General features: G+C 39.2%; 1 long non-coding RNA gene across 2 annotated transcripts in view; it reads right to left on the bottom strand.

The window, feature by feature from the left end:
* The window catches only part of LOC103596056, a 19,923-nt gene extending 1,374 nt beyond the window's left edge, over positions 1-18,549 (bottom strand). Inside the window, exons 1-3 of one of the 2 annotated variants that reach the window (XR_551019.1) lie at positions 18,380-18,549; positions 16,252-16,415; positions 8,544-8,857 (exon numbers count right to left, since the gene is read on the bottom strand). This is a non-coding gene — a long non-coding RNA (uncharacterized LOC103596056). The remainder of the gene's footprint in view (positions 1-8,543; positions 8,858-16,251; positions 16,416-18,379) is intronic. The other variant, XR_551020.1, reaches the window with a different exon arrangement.
* Positions 18,550-19,979: the final 1,430 nt, after the last annotated feature.

The raw sequence follows: 19,979 nt of genomic DNA, 5'->3' as shown, positions 1-19,979 counted from the left end.
GCGGGGGCAACACTGAGGGTTGCGATCCGTTGCCGGACACGGAAAAAGACAAAAAAAAAAAAAAAAATTTATATGACATTAATTTCTGTCAATAGGAGGTAGAAAAACAATAAACTTAAAAAAAATTTTTTTTGCCAGCTGGTACAGGGATTGAACCCCAGATGCTGGTGTTACCAGCACCGTACTCTAACCAACTGAGCTAACCAACCAGCTCAAAAAACATTAAACTTTTAATATGATGAGATGGAATAACAATTTAATGATGTGATTTGATAAAATAGACTTTATCCTATTGAAAAATGTGCCTCACATCTAAGAAAAAAAATCATGAAAAAATTTTATTTAAGATTTAGGGAGGCATTACATGAAATCAGATTAATAACAATAATGGTAAGAAAATAAATGAACATGAATTGAGTACTCTCTGGTGCCAGGGACTATAGGAGCCCCTGAATTCATCTTTTCATTGACTCTTCACAACATATGTAAGATAGGTACTATTAACAGCCCCGTTTTACAGATGAGGAAACTGGGACTTAGAGAGATTAAAAAACTTGCCAAAGGTTATGTAGTCAAAAAGTGGTGGAGCCATATTCACACTTTGGTCAGCCTGGCCCAGAGCAGGCCCTGTTCACAAACATCGTCAAAGCGGTGCTGCAAGTGAGTTGGGGGAAAGAGTTGCTGAGGAAAGTGGGGTTCAGGTTGATGGCCTCTTTATAACCCACCCTCTTCTACTGGTTTCCTGCACCAGCTGCTAGATCTACCTACAACACAGCACCGAGTTTGGAACGTCCACCCCTAAGGACAGCTGGTCCTACCCAAGGACACCAGCTCATAAAACCCGGACACTGCCCTTTAACACAAAGCATCTTGACAATTGTTGCCCATCACATAACAAGAAGCCCAACACAGTCCCCAGCGCACAGAAGAATAAAACTGAGATGGACAAAGGATTCAGAACCCAACTTGTACGGGACCCTATCCAATTTTTCTATAACAAGATGTAACCCTGTTAAAGAAATTTGCAAATAAACGCAAAGAGGGAGAATTACTGTAGCTCTAGTATTTTGTGATAAGGAAGAGCCTTATGGCCTCTGACTTGCTGACGAAAAGCAACTAATCACCAACAAGGCCTCAAAAAGACACAGGAAAATGCAGCTAGTCCTTTAAAAACCATACAATAGCAATTACCATATTTTAGCATATGGTTCAACACTGAATTATTTCACAGTTATAATTAGGTTGCTAATGCAGTGCAAAATTGGACTATACACTAATTTGGTATACACTTTATCTAATCTGATGGAAATGAAACATTTAGAGGGCCTGACTTTTTTCTTTTTTTACAAGCAATTAAAAAGAACTTTATCAATTTAAGAATTTTAATATCACATATCACTTTTTTTTATTGTGTTGGGCCTTGGTGTGTGTGTGTGTGCATGTGTGTGTGTGTGTGTGTGTGTGTGTGTGTGTGTGTGTGTGTGTGAGAGAGAGAGAGAGAGAGAGAGAGAGAGAGAGAGAGAAAGGGATTCCATTCCAATTATAGGCACAAGCCATACACTTTAGTCTTTGATTTTTTTCAGTGTTCATTTAAGATTCTTTTCTTTTTTGCTTGCTTTTTTCCCTTTTTTTTTTTTGGCCTTTGGTGAATTAAAACTGAATTTTCTTCTCCAGAACAATTCTCTGTTCCAGTCATAGTAAATACCAATTTCATTTCCACCCTATTATTTTTCTAATTAAACATTTGTCATGCAGAAGGAGATCTGAGGTGCCTGTGCTTTCCATTATGTAAAATATTCAGTTATGATAATAGCTTTGGAGTGATATCTGGAAGGTGTTATGAAAAGAAATAAAGTCAACTGTATTTTACTTTGGACTTTTGCCTGTTTATTTTCTCCCTAATTTGCCACAATTGCTAATATTGACAGTCTCTATCATGAGGGATGTACACATGGTTAGAATCCTTTAATAAGGAGAATTCTGTAAAAATCTTTATCCAGAATTTTTAATGGTTAAAAATATAACCCTGTTTCATACAACCTTAGATTCCTTTTCCATTTTTTCTCTTTTATTCACAGTTTGTAAAACCTATACTTCTATACTTGATGAAATGTGCTTCTTAGCGCAAATTGTTTCAGAACAAAGTAAGAATATGCCAGAAGACAACCTGATATTTCTTAGAAATTCTTTCTTCCTTCTTATGACAAATCCCAAGAGGGTAGGTTCGGTTGAAGGGGAATTTGTTTGCTAAACTCTTTGAACATAAATCTTTTCCATTTTCTGAGGCAAGATATTTTCGCCAAACATTAACAATCAGATCTTACATCTATATTTACATCCATACATATATTATATACCTATAAATATATATTCTATATATGTATATCTATATGTATATTTTTATCTGTATACTGATCTAAAAAATCTTAGACTTCGATTTTCAATATTTCCATAGTTTGCACAGAATTAGCTGTGAAATTGGATTTTATAAAGGTGGGACCATTTTCTCTCAAATCCTCAAAATGTAGACTGAGACCTTTCTGGTTTGGGAAGGAAGCTTTATGTATTTTCTGAAATTGCCATCTTCTGAAACACAGTGTGTACAGAGTGTGAGTGTGTGTGTGTGTGTGTGTGTGCACCCTGCTGGAGTAGAAAGTGCTCACCCTGTGAGTAACTGTGTGTTCAGTATTTAAGGAAGATGCTGTTGTGGTGTTCTCCTCAACCCCATGCCATTTGCTGGGCCAGTGAACCTTCCCCCAGCTGCTTTGAGTGTTGGCTGCTGAAGGTCAACAGATGCCCCTACTTCTGGGAAAATTTCCCTGAGCTAGTAGAGGAGCCATCTCACCGATGAAGTTTGTGGGGGAAGGCCACAGAAAATGACTGATCAATAAGGGATACAAAAGGCAGACACTCTGGCCTCAAGAGAGAGCAATTCTGTGGTGTGGTGAATGCTGCAGAACCCTTCCCCATGGTCCAGGCCAAGGCTGTACTTGCCCTGAGACCACATCCTTTCTCTTCCCTTTCCTAGTTCACTCTTTCCCTGCCAGGATTTTCTTGTAAAGCACTTTCTCAAGAAATCACCTGCACCTAATCCCTGTCTCAGGCTCCGCTTCTAGGAAGCTTCTTTCTGTTTTGGACAATTTCATAATCAGTAAAATGTGCATAATAATCCCTGCCTAATCTATTTCTCCAAGTTGTGCTGTGGATGGCAAATAATATGCCAGAATTTTGTTAACAGCCAAAGGAGTAAAAATATTTTGCAGGCAACATGATCAATATTATTTATTTTAATATTTAACCTTAGGTTCTATGAAAATATGGTTTTCTCCACCCTGGGTTTTTCACACGTTAGTCTGTTGTGATCATTTTTGTCATTCCTTAGGGAGAGCTGATGACTTGCCTAGGTTGCTCTCTGCACCTGGGCTCTGCAAAACGAAATGAGCAAAAGAGATGTGAGCCCAGCGAAGGGCCATGTCAGGCTGGAGAGCACACAGCTCCAGCCTAACAAAGCAGGACCCCAGACTTGGTCTTGCCTGACCTTCACATGGTTTTAAGTGAAGCCAGGCACTGGATTTTTAGGTGAAATCTCCAGATCCTTAAACACTAACAACATATTTTCAGCGCTTAGCACAAGGTAGATGAAAGACCTTGGATAAACAGGACCACCGTTACTAATGTGGGTTCTCAAGGAGTTAAATGAAGGACGACTGGTTGCAGTAAACAGTTCTCTTTGTGAAAACCACTTAGCATATGTTTCTTTTCCCTAAGCAGTATTACAACATATGCAGATTTTTATTCACTGGCCAGCTTGTTATTGCACAACTCTTCAAGGACTCTTAGTCTGTTTCCTCATCTATTAAACAGAAACAATTAGGCCTGACCTGAAAAAAAGTGAAAGCATGTAAAAGTGCTTTACAAACAGTTGTGATCAATCCAGATGAAGAAATCATCGTTCTCTAAATTCTGCACTGGAATCTAAATCCCATACTCAGAAATGTGAAAACAAGGAACACAGGCTTTCGTCTTTCTTCTAAGATGGTGTTTCCTAAACTTTAGTTGTGATTTTTGCTTTAAAACTGCAGTATTATTTTATATTACTATTAATTACCTAATCTTTTTCTTTAAGTCAAGTACATTTTTCCTTAATGCCAACCATCTTTTTTAACTGCCAACTATTTTTCTTTGTCCTAAGCAATAATATTCATGAATGCACAGGTGTTATGCCCTATATTTAACTTTTATACACACACACGCACACACACACACACGTATATTTGTGTGTGTGTATAAGTGTGTATGTGTATGTATATAATATTCATCTGTGTACCACCTAAAATCACCTTACTTATCACCAACTTTATGTATCTCCCATTTTGGTATCCCCCCGTATTCTGCCCCCTAGAAATAGTAGAATTTTGTAGAAAGATCTTCTGCCTCTCTCAGTTTATTAATGTATTCTCTGAACATTTGTTAGCTACTGTCTATCCCATGTAAACCTGGAACAAGCAAGAGAAGATTAAAGTCATTGAGTTCCACAAAATTTTAAACCACTCCGAAGAGCTTTGTTCAGCCAATGCGGCTGATGAACTTTGGGTAGGAAACTCACGCTCCAAATCTTCCTGCTCCAGATTCCTGTGGACTTGGTAATGCTCATGAATCAGACGGTAACCCCAAGAGAGCCATATTTGCAAAGTGTTTAAGTTCTCCTCTTAGGCTCTATCCTAGGATAATCTGGGTAGTGCTACAAGTGACTTTTAGCACAGCAGAGTCTGATGGTGCCTTCTCAACCGCTCTCATGCAGGAAGCTGTCTGGCATTATGTTCCTCACTATCCAATCTCCCAACGTTGTAATTTCTAAGATTGGCTTTAGTCATTTAATAAGATAATGGCATTCAAACCAGTCTCCTAATGGATATGAGATGATGCTAATAATTACAATCTGTATTTAGGTGGCGCCTCTCAGGGCAAGAACTGAAAATTTTACAAACATTATCTCATTTTCATCTTCATGACACCCTTGCAAAACAAGCCTTTTTATTGCATTTCTACAGAGAGAGCAGCTGAAGCGTGAAGAGGTTAAATGGATTGTCCGGTCTGAGATCACATCTGAGATCACAGATCTCAAACCTGAGTTGATGTTGTGTAAAAAACTATCTTTAAGGTGTTCGTGTGTGGTTTTTACACTGAGCACTGAAAATGTCTTTGAAAATATTTACATTTAGGTCTGTAAACTCACAAACTCTTTAAACTTTGCATTCAGTGTGGAATCAATGATGTGCACCTAATTAGCAAAACTCTATGTTTAATAGAGGTTTAATTCCAGAATCTGACATACTAAATACCATCCACCTGATATCTTATTTAATAAATCTTTATATAGCATTTGCATGTGCCAGGACTCTTCTAAGTGCTTAGTAAAAATATTAACTTATTTAATCCTTGTAATAACCCTATGAAGGAGGTACCCTTGCATTCCTTATTGTGCAGGTAAGGAAACTAAAGCATGGAGAAGTTAGGGAGCTTGCCTAAGGTCCCACAGCTGGTAAATGGCAGAGTTGAGATTCAAATCCACATAGTCTGTTCCCTAACTTTATGCCTTTCACGGGAATATTCGGAAGTCATTAGGTTTTTAATTACTATTTGTTGAAAATGTCCTCTTTCTCTCTTAGGCCAGTCAAAGTTTTTTTTCCTGTCAATGGTTAGTTTCTTAACCCTATTCCAGGCAGAATCTCCCCATTCAGCTAGTGATCCTGTCCCCTCTGACTGTGCTTCTACTCCAGGTGATAACCAGCTGGTATTCTAGAAGAGTAACTGGAAAAGACAGTTTCAGAAGAGAGTATCAGAAGCTCAGCAACTCATCAATCTATTCCATTCAAAATCCTCGTAAAAGTATAGAAGAAAGGACATTCTTCATTTGTGCTTTGGGGAAAAAAGAAGAGCAATATTCTCTCACCAGTTTGCCTCAGAATTGGGATGAGCTGTTATAGTAAGCAAAGATATTTTTTATGGTGACTTATGCAAGATACCTTATGTTTGGAGAGTGTTTTCTAAGTGCTATATATATTCATTATCTCATTTGATCCTTACACACCAGCCCGGTGAGGTAATCAGGGAAGCTATTTTTATGACAGCCATTTTACAGATGAGAAAACTGAGACTCCCCGTCATTAAATAAACTTGTCCAAAGTCACCCAGCTAATGAACTGCAGGAGCAGAATATGTCTAGTGTCATATTAATAAACCCTGTAAATTATCTCATCTCATTAAACTTAATAGCTTCTGGTGATATCATTGCTAAAATCAAGACATTTAAACAAATAAAAGTCACAGTGATTCCTCCTAGGGTTGCAGGCATTCAGGACAGAACATATAATGGTTTCCAGGTTCAGTTCCCTTCCCCTGTGAGAGAACATAAAATAGGCTTTCCAGGGTCATCAAAAGCAGAAGGGCTTCCAGATGGCCGCTTCCACCCGGCCTGGGACTTGTACTTGCTTGATTGCCCAGACACTGACAACTGTGGGAGTGAAAGGATGATCTAAGTCCCAAGAAGAGCCATTTCCCTTGTTCCAGAGATGTGTCCCTTCTCTAGTTATAGACACTGTGCTGGAGAGTTCATTCCACTAAAGGAATGAGAAGGCAGTCCACTCGTATATGAATAACACATGGGCTAAGGATTGGACCACGGAGGTCAAATTTACCCACTTTTACTTTCTCTATTAAGTGTTTTCTAGAGAAAATTGATTATTTTTGCTTCCAATTGCTGGCACAATTGCCCTGAGTCACCATTTATGATTTAAGATATTTTTACACGTAGCCTGCCTATTTATTATATATGTGGACTGATATCTCTCCCAACAGGTCGTTATTGCAGGCATCAACTTCCCTCCTCCTCTGCATAAGATCTCTACCTCCACTGACTGGGATCCAATCGTCATCTCATGTCAGCTGCTTTGGTTTTCCTCCATGCCACCTTGGGATTTCATGGATTTTCTCCACCATCACCCTCCCACCCCCGTTCCTCTTTCATGGGAGAGGTGGCCTCCTTCCCTTGTCCTTAGCATCTTTTCTATGTTCTAGAATTTTCCATTTGGTGATTTGTCCATTCACACTATCACTACTTTTGTGTCTGATGGAATAGTTCCTTATCGAGTTTCCTTTTAAACAACAGACCAGTTTCATTTATAAACAAAAATACAATGTCCCAAATAAAAATTCTAGCACCTAGGAACCAGCAAAATATCAAAAGACTAATATACCATGACCAAGTGTATGAGGTTTACTCTAAGAATGGAAGTACAGCACAGTATAGGAAACCTACTAATATAATTCACAGATTGGAGGAGACAAACTCTTATTACTACTCCATAGATGCTGAAATTTGATAAAATTTAACATCCTTTCTTGATAACAACTCTGTGCTGTAGGAGGTAATAGGAGAACACTGTTTCCTTAACATGATAAAATAAATATCTCTCTCATACCAAATGTCAGCTTTATTTTTTTCCCAGATTTAATCTTAGTGGAAAAATAGTAATAAGTATTCACATTAGATCAAGAACAGGACAATTAGCTCACTATCACCAGTATTGTTTAATATTATTCCGGAAGTACTAGCAAAACAATTACACAAGAGAAAGAAACGAAATAAAAAATACAAAGGAAATAGATAAAATTATAATTATCAGAATATCTTAGAGAATCAACTGTAAAACTATATAAAACAATGAAAGAATTTGGCCTAAATGTGTAGGGATACAGGCATTCTCACCTTTTGCTGGTGGGAGTATAATTTGGTACAACTTACATGAAGGATAATTTGGTATCAGCTATCAAATTAAAAACATACGTAACCTTTGGACCAACAAAGGATTGGTCATTTCTAGGTATGTATTCATGTACTTGCATATGTACAGAATGATATAGATACAAAGCCATTTACTGAAGCATTATTTTAAGTAAATGATTAAAAACAAACTAATAATGAATAGGAGACTGGTTAGATAAACTGTGTTACATCATGCAAAAGAATTTTATGTAGTCATTAAAAAGAATGAGGCAGCCTTATGTGCGTAGAGTATGGAACTACCTTCAAAATACATTGGTGATTTGGGGAAGGTATAGAACCATGTGTATAGTAACTTACCATCTGCATGTAAAAAGAAAAAAATGAAAAAAAGACAATATATATGTATGTGCCTAAGCAACTGCCAAAAGTGGTTGCCTTTAGGAGTAGAACTGGGTGATTAAATAAAGGGATAAGAAGATTTATTTTTTTGCTGTATGATTTTTGGAATTAATTATTAGTAAAACAATTTTTTAAAGAATTAGTAAAACAAAAAATGCTAAAACACACACACACACACACACAAACACTCATACACACACACCAAAACCTAACAACAACAACAACAACAAAAAAATCCAAATTCTCCTAAAGAAATGGAAAAGAAATCCACATGGAAACTGCCGCAGTGTCAATTGCTGCATAACAAACAACCCCAAAGCCGAATAGCTTAAAACAACAAAAATATATTATGTCTTACAATTCTGTGGGTTGACTGGGCTCAGCTGAGCAGTTTCTCTGCTCTCCCAAGGTATAAGTAAGGTCATTCAGGAGGTGCTCTAAGCTTGGAGCTTGGCTGGTGCTGGTATTCACAAGATGGCCTCTCACACTCCAGGACCTTCCATGCCCTCTTATCCTTCAGTAGTCTACTGGAGCTTCCTGACGGCATGGCAGCTGGCTCTCAGGAGCACAATATTGGAAGCTGCCTGTCTTTTGAAGGCTTAGGCCTGGCACCAGCACAGTATCACTTCCTTCTCCTTCTTACCAGAGCACAAAGTAAGTCTCAAGGCCAACCTAAATTCAAACACAGGGGAAATAAACCCCCATCTCTTGACGGGAGAAGTGGCAAGGAATTTTTAGCCATCTTTAATCCACCACAGACTTTGACATTTGCTCAGCTCAAATCACCACAGTCATCATAATATCTATTTGAAATTATTCCTTAAAGTATTAATAAATCTGAGTCAGAATCTCATATTATGCAACTCCTAATAGTTACTGTTTCTCCAAAGGAACAAAAAGGCTCAATTTCTGGCCTTAGGTTAATAGAAAATAATTTTATAGACTCTTAAAATGCAAGAGCTGCTTTAAAAACTACTTAAAATTCAGGTAGAATTTATATAGTTCTGTTTTATAGATATAAAGATCAGGTGGCATATCTATGAAACCTAGAGAAAGTAGGTGAAGTGAATTTAAATCAACCTTTTTTTTTCCAAAAAGAAAAGCCAATATATTTCCCCAAAGAAGAGGAGTATTTGTGGAAGGCAAAACCAACCATAAATCAGAGGTGTCAACTACTTTTTTACTAACACTAAAGAAAAGCCTACTCTGTATGCCCTACCCAGGAACTTGGGAATGTCCTAACTGGCCATAACAAGTCCGCTGGCTTCCTGGGAGAGCTGATAAAAAAGGATGAGGGGTTTGAGATAAGGCCTCCAGTCCACTAGAGTTAAGATATGCCCTTGGCTATAATCCAGGCTTCTCACTGGTCCTCAAACATGTATTATTTTTTCTTGCCTCTGAGTGCAGACACCATATCTGTTGACCATTATGTCCCACTCTCTCTCCTTCCCATGCTTTTAACTTAGCTAATTCCTCTTCATCCTTCAGGTGATGAGATTATATTTTTCATCCATAGTGAAATTTTCTTTGATCCTATTCCCTTCTCAAATTAGGTCATAGGCTTTTGGGACAATTCCTACTTCTATTGTATAAACAATTTGCAAAGGCTGGCTGATCTCTTCTCTGGGGCCTTACCCTGTTACTTGAGGGTGGCTCCCAACAGCCGTGTCTGTCCTTAAGATCAGCATCCCTGCCTCAGATCAGTCAGTCCAAGGGCAGACATTACACTCAAGTTGGACCAATGACATTTCCTGTTGAACAGAAAGACTTGGAGTTGTTGATAACTAAGCCACATTAATGAAGCATATCAGAAGGAAGATTCATAAACTCCTGCCAAAGAGATAGAGCTAATTTGGTTATTATACATGTTTATCTCTTCCTTGGATCCTGTTAGACATGTCCATGTCTTTCCCATGCATTCCTTTCTTTGATGAAGCTATCCAGAGTTGTCTATAACTCCCAACAAAAAGACTTAACACCATTTCTACCAACTGGAATGCACTCATGCATGCATATATGAATGAATGGTATAAATATTTGTTCTGAAAGCTCTGTGGAGACAAGGAAGGTGTCTGCCTTGTTTGGTGTTGTATCTTCAGCAACAAGAAGAGTGGCTGGCACGTGGTTGGCATTCCATAAATATTTGGTGATTAAATGAATAGATGGAAATACAAGACAAACGCAGCTCTTCGTGAAGTGCCTGGGAAAGAATGAGAATTCACTATGGCTGGACCGCAGGACCATCATGGGTTTGGATTTCATGTTGGTGAGAAATGCTTTGAATTGAAACCTTTGATTAAATTTTTCAGGTAGTCACATAGCTCAACCTTTGGGAAACATCCTATATTATTTGATGGCAGAAAGAGTAAAGTGCAAAGACCCTGTCTACCTTTGGATGACAAGATTGGCTGAATGAACTTTCTTACCATAGACAGGAAAATCTCAGTGCAGGAGGGGAGGATGGTAGCTCTGGGAAGCAGTGGACGCTGCAGGGCTGTGTGGCTCATCACAGACCGACTGATGGGAGGGCAGGTGTGCAGCAGGAACAACACTGGCACAGTCTCTGGTGGCCAAAGTGTGAGCACAGAGCCGCCATGACAGCCATTTGCAGCACAAAGAGCTAATCCCATTTCCTGACTACCCCAATCCCTACATATGAAGTAAACTGGAAATAAGGGCTGTCAGAGTTGAAATTTCAGTGTCCAGATTGGTTCTAAAGCCACAAAACTCTGGGGTTGTTTCCTACTCCCCAAGCCCTTAGTACTTCCACAGCTGGGCTGGCATCACAAGGGCTACACTTTCTTAGCTGGATGCTGAGGTATTTTAGTAAGAAGCAGGGCTCCTGCAGGACACAGGTTTTTTTATTCATCACAGAGGTGTGTCTCTTTGTAATTTTATATTTTTTGTAGGACATGAACCTGCTAGATGACTTGGTCAGATGCGTGAAAATTGAGTTCAAGAAATGAGAGCTTTGTATTTCTGTGCTTTAGCCATCTACTTTCTAATTGCCCCAAAAGATGAAACAACTTTGAATTAGGATATGCAAAATTCTGGATGCAAAACCACTTTTGAACTATGGAATGAAATCCAACTAAGACTCAAGGACAAAAGACTGACTTCCCAGTAGTCACAATACGGTAACCCTTGGGGTTTGTGACTCATCCCATTCTTCTGGGGGAAGGTTCCAGCTCTGCCAGTTCCAGCTTGCCCAATCTTGTCTGGAAAATACTCTGCCAAAGTACAGGTGTCTGTGTAGAGGTGAGACATTTTGTTCAATCAAATCTGTTTTAATAACAATTTTTTTTCAAAACATTTCCTAACATTTGGTAAGGGCCCATACCTTTAAAAATTTTGTTTGACAATTCTTAAAAGACTGTACTCTAGATAGCTATGTAGACCAGTGGTTAAGCTCCTATACACTATAGCCAGACAGTCTCTAAGCCTCAATTTCTTCTTCTGTGAGATGAAGATAATAATAGGACATCCCTCATAGAACTAAGGTGAGAATTAACTAGCACGTAGTAAGTACTCCATAAATGTTATTATTACAGCTATTTTTAACCTTTTATATAACATAAAATTATTTTATAAATTCAGATTTCTTAGTGCGGCAGTTTTTAAAAATTGCTACAAATTATTTGACCCTGCTCCCATTGAGGGGGTGTCTATGTCCCCTTCGCTTGCATCTGGTCACATTGTCACTGCATTGACCATTAGAATAGGTTGGAAGTGGCACTGTGTAACTTCCAAGATGTCATGAAGAACTCCCAGCTTCTGCATTGTTTGCTGGAACAGTGAGCCACCATGTAAGAAGTTCATGGCTACCCTGAGGCTCCCATGCTGGAGAGATCACTTGTAAGCACTCTGGCTGACAGTCCTATCAGAGTTTAGCCAGCCCTGCCAAGGGGTCAGGCATTTCGGAAGTGGATTCTCCAGCCCCAACTATTCTAGCCCTCAACTGCCTGACTGAGTTTCCAGACTTTGTGGAGGACAGACAAGTCATTCCCACTGTCTCTGTCCACATTCTGACCCCATTTATCATAAGCATAATAGAATAGCCCTAATTTTATGCCACTAAATTTGGGGTGGCTTGTTACACAGAAGTGGGAATATGGAATGTTTAGAAAATAATGGATGTGGGGGTAATAATGAGATAAAAAGGGAAAATTTAACTATATCAAAATTATCAGACCCAGTCTTTATCTACATGCATATTTTTCAAATACATAGGTAGTTTCTAATGATTGCAAAGTTTACTTTCTAAGCTAAATGTTTGTGTTAATTTGAAGGGCCTGCAACAAACAGAATGCCATATGAACTCCACAGATCAAAACGCCTCTAGGGAAAGCACAGTAGCCCATGTACACAGACATTCCCTTACTTCTGTTCATGAGAGAACTGAGGGGAAATGGGAGCTGAAAATAAAAGCCCTTGGTTTAAATGAACCCCGATTGCATTCCATCCTATCAGATCAATAATGCAGAAATTCCTGGAATCAATGTGCTGAGGCAGTTTTACCAAATGCACTTGCCTAATGATTAATACTCTGACTGCTAAATGTAAACACATAAACCTCTTTGTTGTGGTCAGAATCACAATATATTAAAGTCAGCAAGATAAACAATACCTATTAGATTGTCACTGTATTTTATAAATGAGGAAACTGAAGCTCAGTAAAGCAAGGAAAACTCTCCATGATTTAAAAAAAAAAAAAAATGGCAATGAGGGCTATGGCTGGTTTGCTCACTTGGTAGAGCACGGTGCAGATAACACTAAGGTCCAGGGTTTGGATCCCCATACCAGCCAGCTGCCAAAAAAAATAAATAAATAAAATGAAGAAACGACAATGCCTTTTACCCCGCACTGAAGAATACTCCCATGTCCAGGCCTTTCTTCAGGTGCAGAATAAATGTGAGGATGGTAAGCACATCCCCTAAAGGTCTGCCCCTGGTTCAACTTGGATAGAAAAGCTACATATTAAGTGTATTGCTTTGCCTGCCTACAGAAACACTTTTCCCCAAATAAGACTGATTCATCATTATGGTCTGATTTTTACCATGGTTAGGTGTAAGAAATGGCCTTCTGACACTGCCCTGATGGTATTTGATATCCTTTACATTAGAAGATCCAAATGACTATCTTAGAGCTACATTTTTGGAAGAATTTTGTATTTCCTAATGAGCCTTCTTTAACTAGGTTACAAAAGCTATGGCATGTGTCTTGTTTCCCTTGGCAGCTGTGGTAATACGTGTGGTAGCTGAATCTGAATCCTCCTTCTCCCACTGACAGGCTGTGTGAGCAAGCTAAGTTCTTAAGGCTCCATTTCTGTGTCTTGAATGAGGGTGATCATCCTGCTACCTGCATCAGAGTTGTTGTGAAGGTTAAGTCAGGTACTATGATATGATAACTTTCATGTGGGATGGGGAAAAATGTCCTTTTCTTTTTCTTTTTTAAGTATTGGTATCTCTTCAGCCTTTGATTTCTAGTAAAGCACAAATGGCCCAGTGCTTTCTTTACCCTTGACAAAGAAGTATTGTCATAACTGACATGAAAATGCCTGATGCATGCTCACTTTGTACTTAATCATAATTCCAAAGACATTATTTTAAGAAGAATTTGTACCAACACTTTAGAAACCGTGGATTGACTTTCCTGTTAAGGTTCAGTCAGAAAATTCTGGTTAAAGTAAGAAAGAAATAAACAAAAAGGAAACAATTTGATCAGAATGTGATTTTGAAAGATATATAACATTATTTCCCCCATACACAAAACACGTCTGTTATCCAGAAGGGAGAGCAGAAATGCTCACTTACAGAAGCACAAGTTTTATTAGCTCTCTTAAAAACTTCTTTCTGCACCAAACTGATTGCATACTCAGCTCCCTACATCTTAGCCAATCAGAGAGGTTTCTTTCAGCACATGAGGCATAAGGTTTTAATTTACAAGGGATCATCTATATTTCGTTCTCAGGGTCTCACAGAGGACTACATTCTCAATCTAGTATAAATGCCTGTATGTTCGCAAAGTTTTTCCAGGTTGTATACACTTTCCAATTGCACATTGACAACAGAACTAATTAAAGCAGAGTCATGAGATAGCTGTTTATATGCAGTCTTTTTGGGAAACTGATATTCAATTAACGCATTTAGCAAAACCTCCTTCTATAGTTTAATATTTGAATTACAAGAAAGGTTGGGATATTATCCTACCTTGTTGGTAAACAGTGATGATTTTTTTCCTTTCATACTTCTATTTTTTAAAAAATTTATTTTGTGAGATTTGTGTGCAAGTAATCCATAATTCACATTTAGATCTACTAAATACACCCACCTATATTGAACCTTTAAGGTTTACCATGAAATGTAAATTCTAACAAATTATGGCTGGCTATCAAATGATAAATTAGTTTAGGATCTTAATATGAATCATCTATAAGTACCCTATAAGATAAAAGTCAAGATAATCACACTGACAATCTCTTTCAATAAGTTGTTTTATGGAAAGCTAAATATATATAATATATATATATATTTTTTTTTTTTTGTCTTTTTTCCGTGTCCGGCAACGGATTGCAACCCTCAGTGTTGCCCCCGTACTGGACCGGGGACCGGCGACGGGATCGCAAGCCTCGGTGTTGCTCCCGCGCCTCGCTCAGCCAGTGAGCGGGAGCCGGTCTGTACGTGGGATCCGAACCCTCGGACGGGAGCGCTGCCGCGCTTCCCAAGCGGCGCACTATCCAGTGCGCCACCGGGCCGGCCCTAAATATATATATTTTTAAAGAAGCGACCTTTCAAATAGAGTCTATAAGTTGAGGCTCTGTGTGTGAGTGAATGCAAGAACTATGTCACCAATGTCAAGAACAAATTTGTGTAGGAATGAAGAAAAAAAATGAAGAAAGAAGAGATTTATTTTTAAAATTGTTGCAAAAGAATACAGACATTTGGGAAGATAAGAATTAGCTTGTGCAGAAATTCTGGGTTGGAAATTCAAGAAGAAACAAGGTAGAGATCTATGTTGAAAGCTTAGGCAGAGTTACGCCTGATGTGTCTCTACAAAGACTATATAATAGACTCCTAGGTGATGCCGCCCAGAAAGGAATAGTATAGTCTGAGCTTCCTCCATTACCATCAGCTCCCTCAGCAATCAACATCCCTTCACTAGGAAGTTAAGAAGAGTCAGGAACTCAAAGCATAGTAGGCCAAGCTCTCACTTTCTTTTCTTGACATGCAAAAGTGATACAGAGTTGAGAGTCTAACCTTATAAAATATAACTTCACAATATATTAGGTCTAATCCAGCATTTCTGAAACAGTATTCCAGAGCACCAATGTGAAGCAAAATACTGATATATTATATATTTCTGTGTATATATGTGTGTGTGTGTATTCCAAGTGTGTGTGTATATATGTATATTTCAAATGTGGGAACTCTAGATAACACAAAGTTTTAAAAGAGTTCTTTACCTCAGCACTTTTCAGAGATTTTATTAAGATAACATGAATCTTCAATAAATATATACAGTATGGCCTTTCCCCAAACTTATTTGAGCAAATTAATTTCACAGAACATCCTTGAAGAAGATACCATATTTCATAGAATACAATTCGGAAAACGCTGGTTTAACTCATCAGTGAATCCCAACGTTTATACCCCTACCACATATATTCTGGTATAAAAAACTATGTTAGATACTGAAAAATCACCATAATGTGCACCCAGAAACCACCTTTTCCTCTATAATTTTTAGGAGTGGACATGTTCACATAATGTTACTCAATGGAAGTCCATGGACTTTGGTCAGACATAAGCCTACTCAGCCACTTACTGACTATGGGATCTTACACAAATTATTTAACTACTTTGAGCCTTAGATTCTTCATCTATTAAAAGGAGACAATAATTAGTACTTGCTGCCAAGTACAGTTTAAGCGATACAACATGTATACACATAGTGTAAAGCAATGCCAAGTACACATGGTAGGTGCTCAGAAATACAGTTTTAACCCACATTATTCAACAAAGACAATTCAAGCTTGTCACCCATAAGCCAGCAACAAAACAACTCACCTGAAAGGCTAAGTTCCCTCAGATTACTTGGAGCATTCTCCCAAATGCTGTGTGTCCATGTACGCTCAACTGTATGTAATTGGAACTGGATCTCTATCCCTGGTCATTATCCACTGCAACCCAATATAAGCAGTCTGGAGAAACTTCAGAAGATTCAGGAAGGCCTGATAAAACAAGAACTTTGATATAGGAAAACTCAACTGAGTCTGATGCTTGATAAACCGATATCAAGGAGAAATTGGGTTATGTTCATAGTTTTGACCTAATTGAAATATTTTATTACTAAGTTCATAATAGTTCATACTTACTTAGTAACTTTTATCCATGGATCTGAATAAAACCTTTCCACACTCTGAGAAAATAATATATTTTAGGCTAAAGTATGCTGCTCATATTTCTCTTCTAATATATTGTTTTCCACGACCTTCATCACCTCCCCCAAAGACTTCCTTCCATAACATTAGTTGTTGGTGGTTACAACTTTCTATTGTTTCTGACTTTAACAGCTTGCTCTGCATTGCATAGGTTTGATAAATGAACTATTATATCAGTATAATAAATAAATAGAAAATCAAGTTTGCTGGGTTTTTAAACTTTGGAAGACAACTCTCAGAAAATGATTTTTTAGAAATCGTAAAGTCTTTTTCTACACGATGTATTGAAAGAGAACTTCTACCAAAAGCTGACTTTTTAAAAAAGAAATAAAAAGGACCATAGCTACTCAAAAGAATATAGAAAGGATTAAAATAAGCATCTAATGAAATTCAAGTCAAACAAGGCCATTTAACTTGAGCCATGCCTTAACATTTCTGGACTGGATATTCTTCATTGTAGATTGGAGAAGACTGTTTCCTAGATAGTGTCTTTGGTTCCTTCCAGTTCTGTGACCTGGTAAGAATGAAACATTTTCCTCTTCTTTTTAATTGTGGCTGCACTGATGAGCCCCCTCCCTAATAAACTTCACTGTTCAGAAGAAGATGAAACAAATTCAAGAATTTCAATAGAACAACTTTTGAAGCGGGAGAGTGTCAACTTATGCTGAGAAACAGAACTGAGTGTGTGTTGCCATATTTCCTGTGCCATATCTGCGTGAGGGAGAAAGGGAAGGATTTGGGGTAATGGTGGTGGTGGATGCTTAGTGCATGTAATGCTTCTTGGTAATTAATACATTAGAATATATTCACTTTTTGCCTAGCCCAGTCACCTGGAATGATATTGAGAGAATGGAACACAACACAGGTAAGTATTTACAAGAGAGGAGTGATAGAAGAGATATGGCTTTGTAGAGTTCCTATGCATGGCATACTATGAGCAGAAGAATAAGCATCAGAGTGGAAGGCTAGAGTAAAAGTGTCCCTGCGAGCCTGTGGTCCAGGATGCTGGAGGGCAAAATGAAGAGTTACTGAATGTGAGTGCTCAAAGGACCTCGGAGAGCATCTGTGCTTCCCGACCTTCTTTTCAATATCAAACTGTGCCATGAATTATGGCCTACACTAACACACACATATTCACATATGATACCTATTGTGCATTTAGTACCTGTGGCTTTAAAAAAAAATACTAGGAATCATAAATATTTTTAAACAAATATAAAGTTTCTCCAGAAAGTTCATAGATTTGTATTACCTTTCAATTGTATTTTTTCATGAGCTTTTCTAAGTACCCTTGTATTTTATGAATTTACTGCCTCTATGAATATTTGAAAAATAATGTATGTATCTGAGACAAATAGATGTCATTTTGCTTTAAGAGGAAAAGGTAAGACTGCACATTCTTTAGAGACACCAACATGCAATGTGATGAAATTCACAGAGCCTTGTTAGTATGTAGTACAAGTAACACCCATCTTAAGTAGTGACCTTTATGTGTAGAGGAATGTTAAAGCTTCCCAATGACAGCTTGCCCCAGGTTCCCTCTTTCACAGTCATCCTGAAGCCACTCCCTGCTGACGTGGGAAAAAGTGGCCTTCAATAGCTCCGTTGTCTATATAATTCACCAAACTTTTTAGTATGAATTAAAACCTTTTCTCCTACTACCTCCATAATGTCCCAGCCACACTCACCCCCCCCTGCACCCTTCAGCAATTTAAAGCACTTTGGAAGTTGTGCTTTTTGCACCTTCTACCTACCTCTCCATCAGAACCTTCTCACTTTTATGCCCTTTCAGCCCCGGGGTGGACATTATGATAACTGGTTGACATTTCTGTGCCCCTCTGTACTACGCCCTCCTCTAAGGCTGGACCATGGCTCCTTCATCTTCCTACCGTAGGAGCTCAGACGGCGCTTATAGCATAATGGGTGCTTGGCAAGTATCTATTTTAAAAATGAATGGATAAATGAATGATAGAAAATAATTGGTAGAATTGATAAAACAATGGCACTTCATTGATAAAACTGAGTCACGTAGTTAAACCATCGTTTAAAATAATCTTACATGGAAAACAAGAATGTGCATCTGCTCAGACGGATTGTTTTGTTTTGGAATTAAGGGAATGTGCAGTTTGCTTTTTGCTTTCAGACTCCGGTTTTGGTTTTGTTTGTTTTGTTTTTTAAAGTGGTGTCTCCAGCTTTGTATAGGGGTGAAAAAACATGCTGCAGCCCAGCCTGTGGAACGTGAATGGCCCAGGTCCCAGGAGTTCCCCTCCAGCCGTGGGTGTCCCTAGGGTTTAGGAAGGCTCACAGAAGCTCCCCGAGGGCCCAGGGTGCCGGCGAGCGCAGCCACGGCGGGCGCCCCCTTTGGGATCTTGAGCAGCTAAGACGCTTCCCAAGAGGCGCCCCTCCAGCCTCCCTCGTCGGGTTCTCAAGTTTTTCTCTCTAAAAATGTAATGGATTGTTTTTCTTTGCTTCTGTTTCTGACTTGATTAAAGAGGAGACAAAAGGAGTTTGACGACAAGAAGAATGATAGTAGCGGAAGGCGCATCTGGCTTTGCTTTTTAAATTGCATCAAAGTTTGTGTTTATGTTTTGCTGTTGTTTTTCTTCATTTGACAGCGATCCCGTGAACTTCTCCTCCGGGGAAATGGCGCGTCCGAAGCCCGCCAAGCCCAGGCTGCGAGCTCTAGGATTTATCAGAGTAATATTTTAAACAAAACCTCGACAGACACAAACTCAAAGGAAACCGTGCGCTCCTCAACTCAAAGGCGTCTGTTCTGATCGCAGCTCTCGGTTTGCTGTTTGTAACCAGCCTTAAGAGCAGGATTTTTAAACATGAAAATGGATAAAAGAAAAGCTAAGTCCCGCGGTGCTCCGACTCCTATTCATTATCTCCAGCAGCATATGGGACCATTCTACTTGTCCTCGCCCTTTCTTCCGCAAAAGCAAAAGCAACCAAGCCTGTCCCTCTTCATAGCAAACCCACTCTTTGTGCCCGAGTGGTGCCTCTGCCACCACCACTGTTTCCTCCTCCTCCTCCCGCCTCCTCCTCCTCCCGCCCGCCGCCGGCTTTCGCTCAGGCAAGTAAGCGGCGGGCTCCCTTTGCGCCGGGAAGCCGGTGCCGCGATTGGGCGACGGTCCCTGAACCTCCAGTTCCGAGTCGGTTTCAAGGCTCCTCCCTCCTGGTGAAAGACAGACTGCGGGGCGCCTGGAAACCGGTCCGAGGGCGCGCGAGGGAGAGGAGAGGGAGCGAGTTGAGGGATTGACACAAATGGTCAGGCGGCGGCGGCGGAGAAGGAGGCGGAGGCGCAGGGGGGAGCAGAGGCCGCTGGGCTGCGAAGAGTTGCGCGCTCTACCG

Source organism: Galeopterus variegatus, unplaced genomic scaffold (assembly GCF_000696425.1).
Source record: "Galeopterus variegatus unplaced genomic scaffold, G_variegatus-3.0.2 Scaffold1924, whole genome shotgun sequence".
Lineage (NCBI taxonomy): Eukaryota > Metazoa > Chordata > Mammalia > Dermoptera > Cynocephalidae > Galeopterus > Galeopterus variegatus.
The sequence above is the reverse complement of the archived record's forward strand: the minus strand, read 5'-3'. Positions and strand labels throughout refer to the sequence as shown.